This window comes from Myodes glareolus, chromosome 7 (genome assembly GCF_982192425.1).
Source record: "Myodes glareolus chromosome 7, mMyoGla1.1, whole genome shotgun sequence".
NCBI classification, from domain to species: domain Eukaryota; kingdom Metazoa; phylum Chordata; class Mammalia; order Rodentia; family Cricetidae; genus Myodes; species Myodes glareolus.
In genome coordinates, this window is record NC_142032.1 from 558,581 (window position 1) to 578,256 (window position 19,676).

Here is a 19,676-nt window from a genome sequence, read left to right on the forward strand (position 1 = left end):
CACAATTTGATCACATTAATCCCTGTTTCCAGCCCTTGGGCCTCCAGCCCCTTTACAAAGTAATGTGATACAGAACTGATTCCTCTGAAATAACTGCTTCCTTCCTAAATCCAGGGAATGTCTACTGTCTTGAAAAACCTAAGGAGGAGCTAATAAGTACTGAAAACATCCTTGTAACCTGAGCATATGACTAATAGTAAGGAAAGCAGGTATGAAGTCAGGAAAGCCAAGTCTATTCTATTCCAGGTGGAACCAAGACCCTCCAGAGTCTGGTAACCCCTGGAAAGAACATACATCAATACAAACACAGGAAAAACCATGAGATGCCACAATACTGTAATCAAATACAACTTAACACTCAAACTGCACAGACATCAGCAGCAAACACAGTATGGATGAACCCAAGGGCCACTGTGTGTGTCCAAGATCTGAAAGCAAAAGGAACACATGCGCAACTGATCCTCTAAGTCTAAAACTCAAAAAAGACAAATCCACAGTGACCAAAATCAGAACTATGTGAGAAAACAGGAGGTTCATGACAGAGGTGCATGAGAATGATTTGGGTATGGATAAAATGTTCCATGTCATGACTAAAGTGATTGCAAGGCTGTACATGTTTATAAAAAGTCATTTAGTTATACACTTGAAATTGGTGACTTGCAGGTAAGCAGTAACATTTCAATAAAGATAACCAAAGAAAAGAAAAAGAAATTAGTCACACAACCTGAGTTCTCTGGGCTTGTTTCTTCAGCCACAAAATGAGAAAATCCTAACTGTGGCCTCACTTGAGGGCAGTGTTACTCCAAGCAAGGATATGCCTGCATCCTCCAGGAACTAGAGATCCCCAGACTCATTCAGACTGACAGGAATTCCCAAGATGGAGCCCAGGTCTGTGTTTGAACATGCTGCTCCAGTGTGGAATAGTTCTTCCCTCCTAAGGGGAGAAATACTCTTAAATTTCTAGCCCATCATGAATGGAGACACATATATAAATTTACACCACTCACAACTTCCCATGTAAGCCTTTTAACACCTGACTGCCTAGTATGCATAGAATATGAGGTGTCTCATGAGCAAGCACCTGGATCCACACTACGGGAATTGGCTATGAGGGTCTAAGTATGTCTGTAATTACCAGACAGCAGAATTACTCCTTTAAAAAGGACATGTTTGATTTTTTTCTTTTCCTAAAATCTTTTTTATTCCTTCCTTATTTCCTTCCCTTTTTTCTTTTCTTTTCTTTTTCTTTTTTTTTTTCCAGAGGGTGGCAGGATTTCAACACAGGTTTTCTCTGTGTAGCCCCAGCTGTTCTGGAACTCTCTCTGTAGTAGAGCAAGCTGATCTCAAACTCAGAGGTTCACATGCCTCTACCTCCTGAGTCCTGGGATTAAAGATATCCACGATCATAAGAGGGTTTCTTTTCCTGAAATCGTAAAGGCTTAGCAGGAGACACACTTAGTGCTTCTGGTGCCTCCCTTTTTTTTTTTAAAAGGGGAACTTTTTTGACAAAGAATGGAGCTGCAGCTGCATCCAGTTGAGCAGTGTCCCAGATAACACACAAGTTCTAGATCCAGTCATACCCAAAGTCATGTGTTCTATTGCTGGACTTTTTAGTTAGATAAACCAACGGATTCCCCTTTATCTTTAAGCTAATTTATTTTAGATTACAACAAAAATGGGCTGACTAATACGCCTTTCAGCCCTGAAGAGTAAGTATTTAGATGACTCAAAATAAAAGCCTATGTACAAAATCTTTGCATGTTAAGTGATCTGTTACAGCAAGCTCCTGTACCACTCACAAGCAAGTACTGCTTCCTCCTTTATCACAAAGCTGGATCTGCAGAGATTCTAGAAAATATATATCCACTGCTGATCAGTTCAAAAGATTAGAAGTATCCAAGCTCCCAATCCTTATATTCCGGAAGCAAACAGGGCTGCTTCCCTAGGTGAAAACTCCTACAGAGCTAGTGATATATTGAGATCTGAGTGCTTTTTATCCTTTGGCTCACTGTTCCTCGGCCAGGTGTGGATTTGGTCATATCTATGTCATGGCTGTCTTTCACAGCAGGAGGTTATGATAACAGTGTATAGAGACCACAATGGCTGAGGTAGCTCCTCTATAACAGGATTACCCAGTTACCTACAGAAATAATGCTCACAGACACTTAGTGGCCCTGGGTAACTAGGTTGCCTTGGCTAAATCCCTTTCTTGAGGCTCAGCTACCCCATAGAACACTCAATCAGAGTTAACCTGCTGCCACCAGGGCTACCAGCAACACATAGGAACATCCCACCTAGTCCCAGCACATGGTCTGTCCTGTTCCAGGAAGATAGATGATAGAAATCATGGCTTTTACTGCTTTGAAGGCTCAGAAAGGTAAGTAAATGGAACCAATGAAAAGAGGCTTGACTTCCTGGTGACATGAAAGCAGGCTCTCAGGCTGAGTTACCTCTCTGTCCATGAGCCACTGGATCCAAATTCTGGGAGGGCTTGGCTCTATTACCAGCTTTGCTTGCACTGAAACCCTCTCTCTGAAAGAAGCTACACTCTCAATAGCTCATGCCTGAGGTCCAAACTTACAACCCAGATAATTCCTTTAAGACTGAGAAACAGGAATGATATTGATAGTGAAGATAAATAAATGTTGTCATTGTTTTCATTCTTTTCCAGTTACATGAAATGGGAACATACTTCCTTAATTAAGACTCTGTGGTATGTGGGCACTTAGAGGGCAACCAGATCTTCCAACAGAGAGCCAGAACACAGGCACAGAGGACAGCAGGGCTCCCCTCTGACGGCCACAAGACCTGAGTGCAACCCAGTGGCTACCCAACACCCTCCTTGGCTCTGAAGGAGTTGTTGGCAATCCTTCTGGATCAAGCAAGGAACACCCATGGGTGGTGGCGTGGGGAGGAGTGACCGTGACAGAAATCTGCTTATAACTGTTTTCATTGTTGCCCCAGGCACTCCTTGAACTTGAGCCAAGGAAAATGTACGTTCCATTTCAGGAATAAGAGCAAGAATGAAATGTGGCTTCCTGAGGAAATGGAAATGCTAACACCGGAGCCCTCTGAAATGAAACCACATGTTATGGTAAATGAAGGGGGCGGGGGCTCTAAAAGGGATTCCTGCAGCCATTTCTCCTCCAGTTAGATACCCAAGTCAATGTACTTCATTTAATTTTGTTTCCCTAAAGCATCAGGTTATTGGCAAGGAGATAAGTTCCTCATAGTCCCTGCAGTGGGAAACTCATGTATGGATTAAAGTTCACAAGTCTCCATTCTGCCGTATGGCAGGTGATAATACAATAAACAGAAAAGGTGATTTGAAATCAGCATTCTCTCAAAAACTCTTGCCAAAACTGGAAAAAAGCAGTCTGGCTTTTTCTCTGAGGAAAAATAGTTTATGATGTTGGAGAGGCATGATAACATCCTGCAAAAGGGCAATTCCTCTCAGTCTGCTCCTTGAAAGGAGCATGAAAAGGGAAACATTTGGTATCTAGTCAGCAACAACTGAGCAGGTTCTGATTACTTCAAAAATGATGTTTTATATGAATAAAAATGACATATGACACATTACATAAACACACTCTCACCGAAACCCATCTTCCTGTGACTCTCATTCCAGCCTCTAGTTTTACTAACGCCTGTGCTTGGCACATATCTTCAAAATATCATAAATATAAAGCCTGGGTTTTACAGAGTTGGTGGCACTTGGACAAGCCATGTGTCAAAATCAACAGCTTTTGGAGCAGGTGCAAACAGGCAGAGGGAAGGAAGAATGCCTGCCTGTTCAAGTACATCAGAAAGGTACCTGGAAATCTAGGAAGGGACTAGAGCTGATACTGACAGTAGTGTGGGGATATGGCGTTCACAACGGGGCCTCTTTAAAATACCATAACCCCAGAGCCAGGCAGTGACCTCCTCCTCATTCTTAGAGTACAGAAAAGCAGAGAATATAGATATTTTCTCACAGTGGGAATGGGATGACGAGCTGGTAAATTAAGAGCTACAGCGAGAGAAATAGGAGGAACAGCTCAGGATGATGGGTCCAGAATTCTAAGAAGAGCTCGAGACAGAATCAAGTTCCAAATCTGATTATCTTTCTTGCCAGTTTGTAAAGGAGAGGTTGTAAGCACTGAATTTGAACTGCTTTCCTCTACCCCAAAGTTTCTCAGTGACTGAAAGCCTCATTTCTGCAAACTACGCAGAGGACATGACACCTGGTGGCAAACGAGTTACCTGGTGCATCAGTGCTGGGTACAAGTAGGAAACACAAATGCTTGACCTGTGCTTGCTTACACTTTTATAAATGTTAAAACTGTCGCAGATGGAGGTTAACAACACATCTAAAGGCCCTGCTGAAAAAGCAATGAAGAGCCTGGAAAGAAAAGATCTGTGACTGTCAGTTGTCCAAGTTTGCTCAGGAGGTGGGAAACTTATAGTGCTCAGAACTATTTTATTTGCAAGCCTGAAGCAGAACCTCCCAGCAATTCGGGACCAGGGCTACCACAGAGCAACCAAGGACAGGATGGGTTCGGGTGACTACCCTGGGGCCCTGCTGCAACCATCCTAGGGATACCATCCAGGTACAGGGGCATTCTTTCTATTGCTTTTGTTTGTTTGCTTGTTTGTTTGTTTTCTCTTCTTGAAACAAAATTTCTATTCAGACCTATACAGTTTTAGACTGCAATGCCCAGGCCACACCCAAGCAGACAATATCAGCACTGGGACAGAATGAATGTTTTGTGAAAGTTTACCAACAGTATATTCCTATAAGATCTGGCTCGCTACTGTGCACCTGCAACAGTACACAGCCCAAACAACAGCAAAGGTGTATACATAAAATGAATGAGCAAACTAATGAAAGAAACAATCCTACTTCCAAATCTCAGGCCATTTCCTCTGCACCCCTCCATGGTCAATCTGCTGGAAATAAGGTTCATCCCAGATGGTTAACTGTCACTAATATGCCTCCTATCCAACAGCAATGAAAGAGGTCCAGGTGGTTGCTGGATTCTAGGTACCAGTCAGAGCTACCACATCTACTGGGCCTTAGTCTGTGCATTGAGGTAGGCACCAGTGGGTGCCCAGGACTCTCTCTCAACCCAATGCAAAAAAAAAATGGTGTAGAGCTCCCAGGATCAAGGAGAGTGAACCTGAGCCCAGCTGGCTTGATGCTTTTTGAAGAGCACAGAGCTGGACCAGGGAACTGTGCTTTGCCTCTGGCCCCACCTCTGACCTTATATGACCCTGAGTCCATCACCCATTAACTTTCCTGTTTTGATAGGTGGATGTGACATCAGAACCCCTAGAGAATTCACTACCCCTGAGATCTTTAAGCTCATTCTGTTGCCCTCCTCCTACGTCTGTAAACATGAGCTTCAAGGTAGTATTTTCTGATGACCTTGGGTGTTGAGGAGCCTCAACTTTCTAAGCCCTGGAACAGATGGCTGTGGAGCCCAAGGGTGGTTACTGCACTTCTTGGGGCATCATGTTTTTCTAAGCACTTCTGTTGCTCTAATATGACAACACCCTTCTGACTATGCAAGCCTACTGGGGACGAGTTTAGTCCAGGTGGGGCTCTGTATCTTCCAAAGTTGGGTCCACTTTGCCTTTCCAGGGCCCAGACTGGCTTCACCAGGAGAAATGAGCTAATAGCACAAACTACAGGAAAGCCAGGCCAGAAAGTGGTGGAGGGAAGCCAACTAAATATCAGCCTCCACAAGCTAACTGAACTATCCTCCACACCCCTGACCAGGTGTCCCTACTTCTTCCTGGGCCACTGACCAGCATATAGTGAGACTAACAGCTACATAGCCAAAAGCTTGAGAATTGAATGCCTGGGGAGGTGGAAGTAATGATGGTTTACCAAATGACTTGATGTCTCTGGGTTGGCAATTTCTCAGTCCTAAACATGATTTTCCTCAACATGATTCCCAATTGGACTCAGACAGCCTTGGCCTGTGCATTCTGGGCAGTCATTTCAGCAATGGGTACCCAGAACTCTTTCTCAACCTGGTGTAAAGAAATGAGACTTAGCATGAAATTCAGTCTGCCCCTCAGCCCTCATTTTTGGAATGTCAAACAGCACCTTCATGTACTGGCAAGATGAGCTAAGAGAATGATTGGGATGATCCTCTCCAGTCTTGCTACGGAAAACTGAACCTGACATCATCTCCTTGAATCTTCAGTTCTGCAGAATGAACCACACAGGGTTGTGTAATCTACATTTTGCCTGATGCCTTTGGCTACTGTCCCAAAAAGCAGCCTCGCTCATCAGCCAAGCTAAAGGCCATCTCTGTCTTACTATCTTCTCCCTGTAGTGCCTGGAACAGTCTACACTCTTATGAGATGACCAATATACGATTGATTAAAGAGCGGTAACAGCCCAAAGAACAGTTATTCACTAGGATCCTGTTTATACTTCTTTTGTCCAAACAAATCTGGTATTCCTTTAAAGGGGGAGTCTTCAAGTCCCCAGTGTCCCAAAGTCAATGTTTGGCTTTAATGGGGTATTGGAATTGCATTTCCCAGCACATTCCTGTGCTGGGACCTACACGGAGGAGAGTCTTTAAGCCAACAGGACAGAAATATAAACAGGATTGGCCTACCTCAGAGCCAGCAGGGGACTAGGCTACCTCACTTCTCACACAGCCAAACACCTAGCAGAGAGCCAGACATGGAGCTATGAGCAATAGCACTTGTTGAGCCAGTAAATGAACAAATTAAGATCTAATAATACAGGGCCAGACAATCGTGTGGCTGAGGAAGAAGGTTGCCAGGAATTCAAGGCCAACCTGGATTACTTGGTGAGTTTCAGGTCAGCTAGGGTACAGTATGAAGTCCTGCATTTAAAAAAAGAAGAAGAAGAAAAAGAAAAAGAAAAAGAAAAGAAAGGAGGAGGAGAAGTGAGGAGGAAGTTCTAACTGAGTTGATGCTTATCTATCACATGTGAGGCCCTGGATTCAATCCACAGTACCACACGATACAGGCATGATGGTACACGCCTGTAATTCCAGCATTTGAGAAGTAGAAATAGGAAATCAAAGCTCAGAATCATCTTCTGCTACACACCTAGTAAGTCTGAGTCCAGCCCAGGTGAAATGAAACCCAATGCAAAAGTAGCTATTAAATGGCTGCATGCTAATACATGTAATTCCAAATTTCTCCCTATGCTGGGCCAGGGTTAGGATTCAGACTTATAGGAAAAACAGTCCCTCCTATATGACCATCAGGTGAATAAAGGCAAATCCTTTATTGAAACTTCAAAATCCCCAAGCAATCAGGATGTCTCAGAGTGTAAAGATACTTGTCACCAACTCTGACAACCTAAATCTGATCCCCAGGATCCATGTAGTAGGAAAGAACTGACTCCTGCAAGTGGCCCTCTGATCTTATACTTGCAGAGCACCATATGCAAACCCCAAACCATAAATAAAATGTAATTTTAAAACTTGAAAAAAATTCAAGGAACTGGAAAGATGGCTCAGCAGTTACAAGCACTAACTGCTCTTGCAAAGGACCCTGGTTTGGCGCCCATCACACATATGGAGGTTTACAACTACTCCAGTTCCAGGGGATACAGCTGCCTCTTCTAGCCTTTGCAGGGAGTAGGCATACACACAGTGTGCTTACATGCACACAGACAAAAATCCCATACTCATAAAATAAAAATAAATAAATCTTTATTTTAAAAAATAAGATTTTTTTTATGTGTATACTGGGAATCAAACCTGGGTCCTCCGGGAGAGCAGCCAGAGTTCTTAATAGCTGAGCCATTTCTCTGGTCCCCCAAATAAATAAATCTTTCTTTAAAATTCCAAGACCTTCACTCAAGGACTCCCACCCACTTGGCACAAAGACCCTATTGGAGGCTATTCTAGCCTCCTCCCTGGGTCTTGACACTTTGAACACCACAAGGCAGATCTACTCTGTCAGTCTAGACACCAGTAATGGATGCCACACAGGTGTCTCATAAATCTTCAAGGGCCTTCTCTGCAAGGAGCCAAATAGACACTTTAATCATCAGAGACAAAGGAAGTAAAATGCCTCATACATTTTCATTTTTATCTCAGTAGAAGAGCACAATCAATTTGTCAGCATGCAGTACCACTTCTTGCGAAACACTACTTATTTTAGACTAAAGCTTTCTAAGCTATACAAACACTGAATAGACGCAGGCAGAACCCCATACATGCTTCTCCTTGCCTCGTTATGTTTTAAGAGTCCCACATATATCATGATTGTCTAGACCCCATAAGTTAAGACCCGATAAGTTAAGAGTCCCAAATATCTCATGATTGTCTAGACCCCATAAGTTTCCTCACAGCTGATACTGCTCCCTAGTTCTGCTCCTTTCTCCCTCTTGACAGCCTTGAAAAGGATATTTATCTGATGGAAAACCTAAAAACAATCCTCCTGGATGACATACCATGAATGATAACTGGGGGAAAAAGTAATTGAGTTGATCAAAAATACAATTTGGCCAGACATGGAAGCACATGCCATTAATCCCAGTACACGAGAGGCAGAGATAGGCATATCTCTGTAAATTTGAGGTCAGCCTAGTTTACAGAGATAATTCCAGGACAGCCAAGGCTACACAAAGAAACCCTGTCTCAACAAAAAGGCGTCCCAACAGACACAATCACTAATCTCAAATATTTTACATTGGCATGGATTTTTGTATATTGACACAAAATTTAAGGTTATTTTTGTTGCACTGTATATATGTTTTTATTCTTGTTTAAGCTATTATACCTTGAAGCTCATTTTAAAAGATTTGTAAAGTTTTAGTATTTTAAAGCTATTTAGGATAATAAATACAGGTTAATAGTCATCTATAACTATCAAACTTATAGTCAAATTAGGTATATTTTAAAGGTCATACAGAGATATATTTTAGATAGGTAGGTAATCTACAAACACTTCAAAGACCTACAGAATATGGTATTTAAAATGTTTTAATAACATAAAGCTATTCATGACAGTGAGACACCTCTGCTCCTGGCCGCACCAATTTATTTAAAAAACGGGGGAGGGTGGGCAGTGAAGAATCTCCATATGGAGTTTGCTTCCTTTATGGCAAAAGCTAGGTGTTTGGGCAGGAAACTACCCTTGCCTCAACTGCTGGCAATATGCTGTCCAAACTGAACCAGCAGGACATAAAGAAAAGTGACTGTCGAACTTAGCCAAGATAGGGTAGGACAGTCCTTCAAAAATTCCTGTTTCACAGAAAAGTCTATCAGATAGTCTAAGCCTGTAGGCCAAAAATGGATGATCCAATATTGCAAAGGAACCTTAGGTGACTGTCCAGGCAGTCAGTTGTGTCTGTTATTTTTTTTTTTTAGTTTTGGAAGTGGTTTGTACTGCACTTCCTGCTTACTCAGGTAATAGTATATCCTTTCAGGGGTCTTTGACTGAGTTGAAGACTAAGTAGTTATAGCTGCAGTCTTACTTAGTTATGATGAAAGGTAAACTAGATATAATACCTTATGCCAAACACAAATGGACTGGACATTGTACTTCTCATGTGATAACTGTTCTTATTGTTTATAGTTTTACTTTGCTAGAGTTAAAACCTTTCCTTCTAGCTGGGCGGTGGTGGCACACAGCTTTAATCCCAGCACTTGGGAAGCAGAGGCAGGTGCATCTTTGTGAGTTCAAGGCCAGCCTGGTCTACAAGATCTAGTTCCAGGACAGGTTCAAAAGCTACAGAGAAACCCAGTCTCAAAAAAGAAAAAAAGAAACAGGAAAAATCTTTTCGTCTTATTTAGACAAAAATGTGAAATGTTGAGAAATATTTTTTTTACACTGTGAATATGTGTCACTAGAATTGATTTGATAAAAAGCTGAATGGCCAATAGCTAGGAAGGATTTTGGAGGCAGAGAGAATGCTGGAGTCACAAGGAGTCAGATACAGAGGAAGCAGGAAAGCAGTACAGAGTAAAGGTAATAAAGTCACAAGGCAGAAAGTAAATTAATAGAAATGGGTTAATTTAAGTTACAAGAGTTAGTTAGAAACAAGTTTAAAAAGATCTCCTTAGTAAATTGGCAGCATGGGAGGAAATGGGGAGAGTGGTAGGGGAGTGGGGAGAGGAAAAGGGGGGAAGGGAGAGGAGAAATGAGGGATCCAGATGATTGAATTGAGTAAAGGACAGAGAGGGAGAGCAAGGAAAGAGATATCTTGAAAGAGAGAACCGTTGTGGGGTTAGTGAGAAACCAGGCACTAGAAAAACTTCCAGGAAACCACAAAGGATGACCCCAGTTAAGGATCTAAGCAATAGTAGAGAGTGTGCCTAAACAGCCCCTCCCCTGTAATCAGATTGACGACTACGTTAATTGTCATCATAGAGCCTTCACCCAGTAACTGATGGAAGCAAATGCAGAGATCTACAGCTAAGCACTGGTCCAAACTCCTAGAGTCCAGACATTACAAGCAAAAGGGTCAAGACCATGGTGGGGATACCCATAGAAACAGCTGATTCAAGCTAGGAGGTGCTCACTGACCCCGGAATGACAGCTGAGGAACCAGTATAAGACCAAACTAGGCCCTCTGAAAGAGGATGATAGTTGTGTGACATGGGCAGCCGATGGGACCACTAGCTGTGGAATTAGTACTTATCCCTAGGGAGGGCATGAACTGGCTCTGTGGAGACCTATGCGGGGATACCTTACTTAGCTTAGATACAGGAGCGAGGGCTTTGGTCCTGCTTCAAGTGATGTGACAGACTTTGTTGACTCCCCATGGGAGGCCTCACCCTCTCTGAGGAGTGGATGGGGATTGGGGTGGGGTGGGGTAGAGTGGGGTCAGGTGGGGTGGGGTGGGGTGGAGAGAAAGTGGGAGGCGTAGGAGGACGAGAGGGAAAGGAAACTGGGTTTGGTATGTAAAATAAGATTGTTTTTAAAATTAAAAAAAGAAAAGAAACAAGTCTAAGATATCGCCCAAGCTTTCACAATTAATTAGAAGTCTCCATGTGGCTATTTGGGAGCTGGCAGGTGAGACAGAAAAAGTCTGACTAAGAAAGTGATGTGGGATTCCCCTCTGTATGCTGTGATTACCACTGATTAATAAAGAAACTGTCTTGAGCCCATGATAGGGTAGAGTAGAGCTAGGCAGGGAAAACTAAACTGAATGCTAGAAGAAAGGAAGCGGAGTCAGGGAGAAGCCACGGAGCCACCACCAGATACAGACATGTCAGAACCTTGCCGGTAGGCCAACGAGCCTCATGGTAAAATATAAAATAATGGAAATGGGTTAAATTAAGGTGTAGGAGTTAGCCAATAAGAAATTAGAGCTAGTGGGCCAAGCACTGATTTAATTAATACAGTTTCTGTGTGCTTATTTCGGTTCTGGATGACTGGGATGAACAGCCTCCTACTACACAGAAGACTGAGGAATTAAGTTCTCAAATCTCTAAAATCACAGGTTCAACTCAAGACAATGGGTGGAGATGACAAGTAAATTTATTTCCAGGTGAGATGTTGTCCCAACTCAGATCATCTTTGTAAAATAAAATAATAAAATAATTTTCCACAGTAGCCAGGGTCAGAACAGTCAGAGCTACCTGCCACAAACGGAATTACATCACTAAGGGAAGGCACCTCAGTTTCTGTCCTTGATGTCCCCTGTCCAGCTGGCATCCTATCCCCTTCCACACTATGTCACAGAAGTGCAACATGGTTGGGTACATCAACCTACATTAGCATTGCTATGCTAGACAGAAACTCAAGGATCCCTTGCCCCATCCATGGGGAGAAGTCAGTTCCAGGAATAACAACTCCAGTTCATCTGAGTTACTGATTGATGGATAGCAGGTGGAGCAGACCTGAAATTAACCATTCCCCTAAATGTAGACACAACCCTCATCCTAGTATGTGTGCATGTACACATAACTCCTTCAGAAAGCCTACTTAGATTACCTCAGTCCTACCTGTGGGCTCCTATTAAAAAAAATTTCTAAATAACTTCTCTGATTATACCTCCTTGTACAATCAGAGTGTCCAAAACAGTGAAAGGGCACAGGATATGTTACGGACTAAAACTGTGTCCCTTCCATCAAAGTCTTAACTCTCAATGTGATAATACTGAGAGACAAGACTTTTGGGAGGTAATTAACAGTATCTGAGGTCATCAGGATGTGGCCCTAATCTGTGGGTCTTGTGTCCTTATAAGAAGAGGAATTAACAATGGGAGTGAGAAGGAAGGTCATGTGAGGATACAGTAAGTCAGGAAGAGGCTTCACTAGAAACCATTCCTAAAGACACCCTGATGTTGGTCTTGCAATCTCTGGAGCTGTTAGACAGTAAGTTTCTGTTGATTAAGCTGCAAGCGACATTTTGGTGGAGCAGCCCCAGCAGACTGACATGATGGTATATGGACAAGAGTGAGCTGTGAGACTTAGCTCTACCACTTATGGTAATGTTATGATCTCTGTCAAATCACTTGGCCTATTTCCAGGTCTGCAACAGAGCTTGCTAATGCTATCTCCCACATGGCTTCCTGAGATAACTGTGGAGGAAAAGCTAGTGCAACTTCACATGGGACAGACAAATGGGGAACATGGGACTAATAGGGGCTAGGTCAGAAGATGGCTAGGTTGCATGGGAGGAGCATGAAGGCTGGGCAAGAGGTTGGCACAGTTCAATCTTTCCCACTTAAGACCTAGAACATGTCAGTCAAATCACAAGGTCAGGGCTGACAAGATGGCACAGTGAGTAAAGGCACTTGTCACCAAGCCAGATGACCTAAGTTTGAGCCCCAGAATCTATAGGATAGAAGGAGAGAATTGACTCCACAAGTTGTTCTCTGACCTCTTTATATAACACAGCAAGCACATGAATTCAAACAGACATAAAATAAATAAGAGCCAGGAGTAATGGCATATGTTTTTAACCCCAACTCTCAGGAGGTAAAGACAGGCAGATCTCTGTGAGTTCGAGACCAGCCTGTTCTATATAGTAAGTTCCAGGACAGTCAGAGCTATAGAGTGAGACTCTGTCTCAAAAAAACAAAATAAATAAATGTTTTATAAAAGAAAAGGTCACAAGTCAGAACAGTACCCCAGGCAAAATGACCTGTGCCCACATCTAAGAAAAGACAATGGGCTACTGTTCCTATGACAACCGTCAAATGTTGAGATGAGTACAGCATGTCAATCACAGTCAGATATGTGTGCTCAAGGAGGACCTCAAAATACTGTCTCTGTCCTCACCTACCACGGCTTAGAGACTCACTGTTCTGTAGGTACTCACGCCAAGAGGTGTTGTGGAATAATCTTTTTGCACACTGAGAAGATGTGAAGATGCCAAGGCGCCTTCTGATTGGTTTAATAAAGAGATGAATGGCCAATAGCTACGCAGGGAGAGGTTAGGCAGGACTTCTGGGCAGAAAGAGAAGGGGAGATGAATCTTGGAACAAGAGAGATGACAGTGGACATGCAGGGAAAACAGAATGTGCAAGATGGAAAAAAGGTAAAAAGTCACGAGGAGAAACACATTAATACAAATGGGTTAATTTAATTTATAAGAGCTAGTGGGACAAGCTTAAGCTATAGGCAAAGTTTTTATAATAAAAGTCTCCATATTGTTTTTTATGAGATAGTGCCCCCCCCAAAAAAAACCCTCTGATTACAAAGAAGTCCTTTGTTCCTTCCCCTATGTACAATAAGGGGGAAAAAATCAATCCTTGGAAAAAATTATCCAAGACAGTACTAGTTTTTCTTGATAAAAGTCATTTAAAGGGCCAGGCATGGTGGTGCATGCCTATAATCTTAGCCATTTGAAAGGCAGAGGCAGAAGGATCACTGCCAAGTCCAAGTCAGCCTAGTATATAGCAATTTCTAGGTTAGCCAGGGTTACATAGTAAGAATCTGTCTTCACAAATAAATAAAAGCAGCATATTTCCAAGCGCATAGCTGGTTGTAGCTATAGGATCTCCAACTACATGCCTGAATAACTGGAGAGAATTTGACAACCCAGAACACAACTGTGATTGCAACTGCCACTTGTTTTACCTATATATGTAGGGACTGGGGCTTCCCCCTAAGACAAGTGTTAAGACTGGGAATGAAAAACTTTGCTTCTGCAGGTTAAACTCAAGGTTCTTTGAAGAGTCTGAGGAGTCAGGCTGTCTGATTCTGCTCATTAAACTAACAGATATGTGACCAGTAAAGGGATCATCATCTACGACTTGGTCTACAATTGGAAAAACATGAGGAGGAAGAACATGGGCAAACAAAAGGATCACTCTGCAAGCAGAAAAAACAGGTTTAGCTGGGCTCAGCGTTTAAGAAGAGATGCAGCCCAAAAAAACGGAAGTGGACAAGTGAGGCAGCTGGTCACATTGCATCTACAGTCAGGAAGCAAAGAGAGATGAACACTGGTACTCAACTCTGTCCTTACAGAGACCCTAGCACAAGGCAAGGTGTTACTCAAATCAGAGCAGGCCTTCCATCCTCTCTGGAAATATCTTCACAGACATGCTCAGAGTTGTGTTTCCTAGAGGATTCTAAATGCAGTTGATAATGAAAAATAATCATCACAAGAGCCATCTGCGGTAATACACAGTGTTCAGATAAGAACTACTCTGGGGCCTCTCCTCTGGGTGTGATGGACGATCTGTCCCAAGAGGACCAGGATTGATCAACAGACACTGTCCAGCCTGGCTCAGGCAAAGGTCTTGGTACTTCATCCAAAATCTAGTGTTGCCCATTCACTCTCACATTTGGTTAATGGTTACCTGGACTTAGATCTCTGCAGAGTGACCAAGGCAACAAGAATCCAAACTGATGCCTTCCCTGAGGCTAAAGGATTTGGAGGCAGCCAGCAAAGCAGGCAAGATTAGTAGCCACAACCTGTCTAAATACCTCCCTGACTTTAAGTGCCAAATTTCACAGCAGGACACTGTTGTGAGATACCTTGAGAATGGGTATCTCAGCCTCTGACTCCCAAGGGACAGATCTGCAGACTTCACATATGTCCTCTTGTACTGAATTAGTTTCCAGCTCAATGAAATATGCCCAGGAAATAAATCAATAGCCTCCAGAGCAGAAGGACACAGTCCACACTGTCTTCTTTTGGGCAATTTATCTTTGGAGTATAAACAAAGCTAACCAGTATTTATGGTCAGATAACTATGTCTTATCCAATCCTGCTCTGCCATTTAAAATGGGAAAACACCACTTCTAGATCAGTCTCTGACCTGTGAGAGGGTGATGGGTCTGGCATCACTTTACCACTTGGACTGAAGGCTCTAGGTGGCCCTGGCCCCTTCATACCTCACTGGTCATGTGGAATTTTTCCTTCCCTAGCCTGGGCCTCACCTACATGCTGTTCTTGGGTGGGCATGGTTGCTTTCTGTCCTGACAGTGAGGAACCCACCAGATAGCTCAGCATTTGGAGGTAGCTTAAGAAAAGCTTGGCAGAGAAAATTTTGGTAAAGTAACCTTTTGTCAACCTTCAGAAGAGTTCCTGTATGAGAAGGTAAATATTCCTACAGGCTCTGCTGTAGACCTGACCACAAGTACCATACTTTTAAACATTTATTTGCTTGTTTGTTATTTATTTTGAAAGGGGAGGGGTGCATGTGCCATAGCATATGTGTGCAGGTTAAAGGATAACTGGTAGGGTCCTTAACCTGCTGAGCCATCTTACCAGTCCTCACTTGTCATTCATTATTTCTATTTTCAAACATCCCGGCTGAATTCTAACACAGTCTAGTTTATTTATACAATTTAGTTTATATATACAATTTACACTTTCCTAATTTTTTTCATATACTATACAAATCTGCTATTTGGCATGTTTTCACTTCAATTTGTTAAATTTTCATTTTGAAAATTGAGTTATTTTTATTTTTCAAATACACTTTGTTCTTTGTTAATATTTTCTCAGTTTTTCAAGTCTCTCTTACATTTCTTTTAATTTTTTCATTATTTTCAATTGTATGTATGTGTGTGTGTGTGAGTGAGTGTCTGTGTGTCTGCACAGATATGTACACATGAGTACAGCAGCACTGAAGGACAGAGAAAGTGTTGGATCACCCAGAACTGGAGTAATTGGCTGTTAAGAACCACCTGACATGGGTGCCAGGAATCAAAATTGGATCTTCTGAAACATTATTCACTCTTAACCATTGATCCATCTCTAACCCTCTCTTACACTTCTTGATATATATGTCCTATGTTCTTTAAGAAGGGATGCCCCTTCCCTTTGGATCTGACTAGGGGTTCATCACTACTCCAACTAACAGAACATGGTAAATGTGATCCCTGTGACATCAGAGGCTAGGCCACAAAGCAGGTCTAGTTTTTGTCTCTTGGAATGCTCCTTCGTAATCAAGAACCATGTGGTGGGGGAAGCCTAGGACACATGGTAAGGACACATGGTAAGGACACATGGCAAAATATAGGTCTACCAACAATTAGACATGCAAGTGAATTAGACTTTCAATTTTTAGCTTTAAAATCTTAAAACTGAGATTTCAAATTACACTATGTAGGGTAAATTAAATATTTGGACTATATGTTTCAACTCCCAACCCACAGACTCTGCAAAGACAAATGGTTGTTTTATATCTTCCCATCATGCAGATGTACTAACTGGAAACTAGAATGTTCTCTAACATATCTACAGTACATAACTTAGGTCTGGCAGATAATTTGTTTAATAAATACTGTACTGGTTGGTTTTGTGTGTCCACTTTACACAAGCTAATTCATCAGAGAGGAAGGAGCCTCAGTTGAGGAAGTGCTTCCATGAGAAACAGCTGTAAGACATTTTCTCAATGAGCGAACAATGCAAAAGGGCGCAGCCCAGGTGGTGGTGCCAGTCCTGGACTGGTAGTTCTATAAGAAAGCAGGCTGAGCAAGCCAGAGGAATCAAGCCAATAAACAGCACCCCTCCATGGCCTCTGCATCAGCTCTTGCCTCCAGGATCCATCACTGTTTGAGTTTATCTCCTTGACTTCCTTTCAATGATGAACAGCAATGTGGAAGTGTTAGACAAACAAACCCTTTCCTCCCCAACTTCCTTTTTGGTCATAGTGTTTCATTGCAGCTATAGAAACTCTAACCAAGACAAGTATTGTTAGCTTTGTGAAGTATATTAGTAACGCATTATTATACTCTACTCAATAGCTCCCTCTTCAAAAAAGTCCTGTGACCATTGCAAGACAATCTCAGTCCACGGCTAAACAAAGGATCATTCCGCTCTCCCAGCTTCTCAGAATGTTAGGGGATTGGTCAACCCTGCTTCCTGGCCTCAGGAATCCACCCTCAATGAAAACAAGTGACTCTTATCTCTGTTTTCAAGAACCTAATACTGTTCTTGACTGGGTGGCTGTCATTTTGTTTTCTCAAAAACCAGGTACTTCTAAGGCAGTAGTTCTCAAACTGTGAATCACAATCCCAGGGTCGAACAACCCTTTCACAAGGGTCACCGAAGACCATCTGCATATCGGGTATTTGCATTACAATAACAGTAGCAAAATTGCAGTTATGAAGTAGCAACAAAAGTAATGTGAAGGAAAGAACATTCATATCATTAATCTAAAATTAATGCTAAACAGATATTCCACTGCTAGAAATAGATATTCCCTGACAAGAGCAGGTAACATAATACCCCAGTAACCATGAATCTCTAAGAAACTAAGGTTGTCTGATCAGAATGCCCCAGGGATTTATCTGCCTGTACCTGCCTTTCTGATGCTGGGACTATTAAGTGTGCCATCACACCGAGCTTTTGTACATGGGTTCTGGGATGAACTCAAGTTCTTACACTTGTGCAACAAACATTTTTACAAGCTGTGCCATCTCCCCAGTTCCCGCTGACTGCTTTGTGAAGTATGTCACACCTCCTTCACCCTATCACCACCTAACCTTCACTGCCAGGAGCCAGGCTGGATCTGCTAAATCCAAGGTAAAAGTGGGATGATCACAAGAAAGATAAAACAGGCTGGTGTGGGAGGTCCTTCTGTCTATGTAATGCTTTACTGGTTAATGAATAAAGAAACTGCCTTGGCCTGTTGATAGGGCAGAACTTAGGTAGGTGGGAAAAGCTGAACTGAATGCTGGGAGAAGAAAGGCAGAGATAGAGACACCATGTGACCACTGCCAGAGTAAGACATGCTGAAACTTTAGCCGGTAAACCACTGCCACAGGGCGAAACACAGATTAATGGAGATGGGTTAAATTAAGATGTAAGAGTTAGCCAATAAGAAGCTAGAGTTAATGGGCCAAGCAGTGATTTAATTAATACAGTTCCTGTGTAATTATTTTGGGTCTAAGCTAGCCAGGCGGCCAGGATGAACAAGCGGGCCCTCCTCCTACAACAGACTTTCTATTTCTAAAGCAGAACATCAACAGTTGCCAAAGGGAGGCTTTGCAGGACCTGTCTTAATGGTAAATGAACCTGCTGTAATTAATGTGTTAATAGCATTTGACTAATGCCAAGAAATCTTTCCAACCTCCTTACCAAAAGGCCCTGAGGTAATCACAGAACAAAGCACAGGAGGAGGCTACCTGTGTGTGACTCCCACCCCCTACTCCCTTCAGGAGCTTCTTCCCAAGCTTCTCCGAGCATTCTTCCCACAGACCAATATTCTGACTCCCTCCAAGTAGAAAGAGCTCATTTCAGAACCCCGTGGAAATGAGCATTTCTTCATTCTAAAAGAGGCTTTCTAGGAGCAATCTTTGATACATGGACAAGCCTGGCAGCTCTGAGAATCAATTGATTTTAAGAACTCTCTGGCCAGGCAGTAATGACACATGCCTTTGATCATAAAAATCAGGAGGCAGAGGCTGGTGTATCTCTGAATTCGAGGAAACCCAGGGCTACACAGAGGAACCCTGTCATGAGGTAGAAAAAAGGACTCTCGGAACTTGGCAATGCTGGCTAGTCAGCATGAACTCCTGAGAGATGAGAAGCACAGAGTGAAACCTGGCCTCAGTACATAAAGAGAGGGAGAGAGAGGATGGGCTACCAAGGTCTCACACTTGCCTTGGGTTGCACAGGACACCCTCCCACTCAAGACAGGGTTCTATGAGACTAGGCGGCAGCTGGCCCAGGGTGCAGGTGAGAGGCTGGCCCTAAGCCCTGGTTGTGTTACTCTAGAGGATGGCATCTGGGAAGCTGAACTGACTTTGATCCAAGAGTGTCTCTGGTCTTTTCAGGGGGCTGATGACATGGTGAACTATAGCTATATACCCTAGTTAAACACAAAAACCCAACTAAAGAAACAAAAACAGGCACATGAGTGTGGAGGCCCAAAAATGTAAGCCTATTCCTACTTTCCTGAAGGGCAGAGAGTTTAGCTTGTTCAAAGTTGTTGGCAACACTGTGGCTACACACCTGACCTAGGGTGTTGTTACTTGTTGTTTTGGATATTAAGATGGCCCATAGAGGTGTATCCTCTTCACCCTGACCAAAGGTCAAAGAATTCAATCATATTTCTGCTCCTTTTTTGAATTAGGAGGTTTGACCCAGGAAATTGCTTCCTTCAGGATACTTGGTCAATGGAGGGGGGAGGGGCTCACTACCTAAACAGCAGAATGTTTTCTCAAGAATTAATGATGTCTCAAGTATTGGGGAAAATAACTGTTCTGGTTGTCCTTTGTATCGTGTTACAGCAGTCTTTTGCCTTCTTTCTCCTTTTTGCATTGGGGTAAAAAAGC

General features: G+C 42.7%; 1 protein-coding gene and 1 non-coding gene across 4 annotated transcripts in view; one reads left to right on the forward strand and one right to left on the reverse strand.

Annotated features, from left to right (window-relative positions):
* The window catches only part of Grk5 (G protein-coupled receptor kinase 5), a 229,731-nt gene that overhangs the window by 93,262 nt on the left and 116,793 nt on the right, over positions 1 to 19,676 (reverse strand). The window contains exon 2 of one of the 3 annotated variants that reach the window (XM_048423317.3): positions 725 to 934. The exons of the other annotated variants lie outside the window; for them this stretch is intronic. The gene's annotated coding sequence lies outside the window, so the exon portion shown is untranslated. The remainder of the gene's footprint in view (positions 1 to 724; positions 935 to 19,676) is intronic. 3 annotated transcript variants of the gene reach the window in all.
* LOC125393816 (small nucleolar RNA SNORA44) lies at positions 13,898 to 14,026 on the forward strand. The gene has a single exon (XR_007229969.2). It is a non-coding gene; the product is annotated as a small nucleolar RNA SNORA44 (small nucleolar RNA).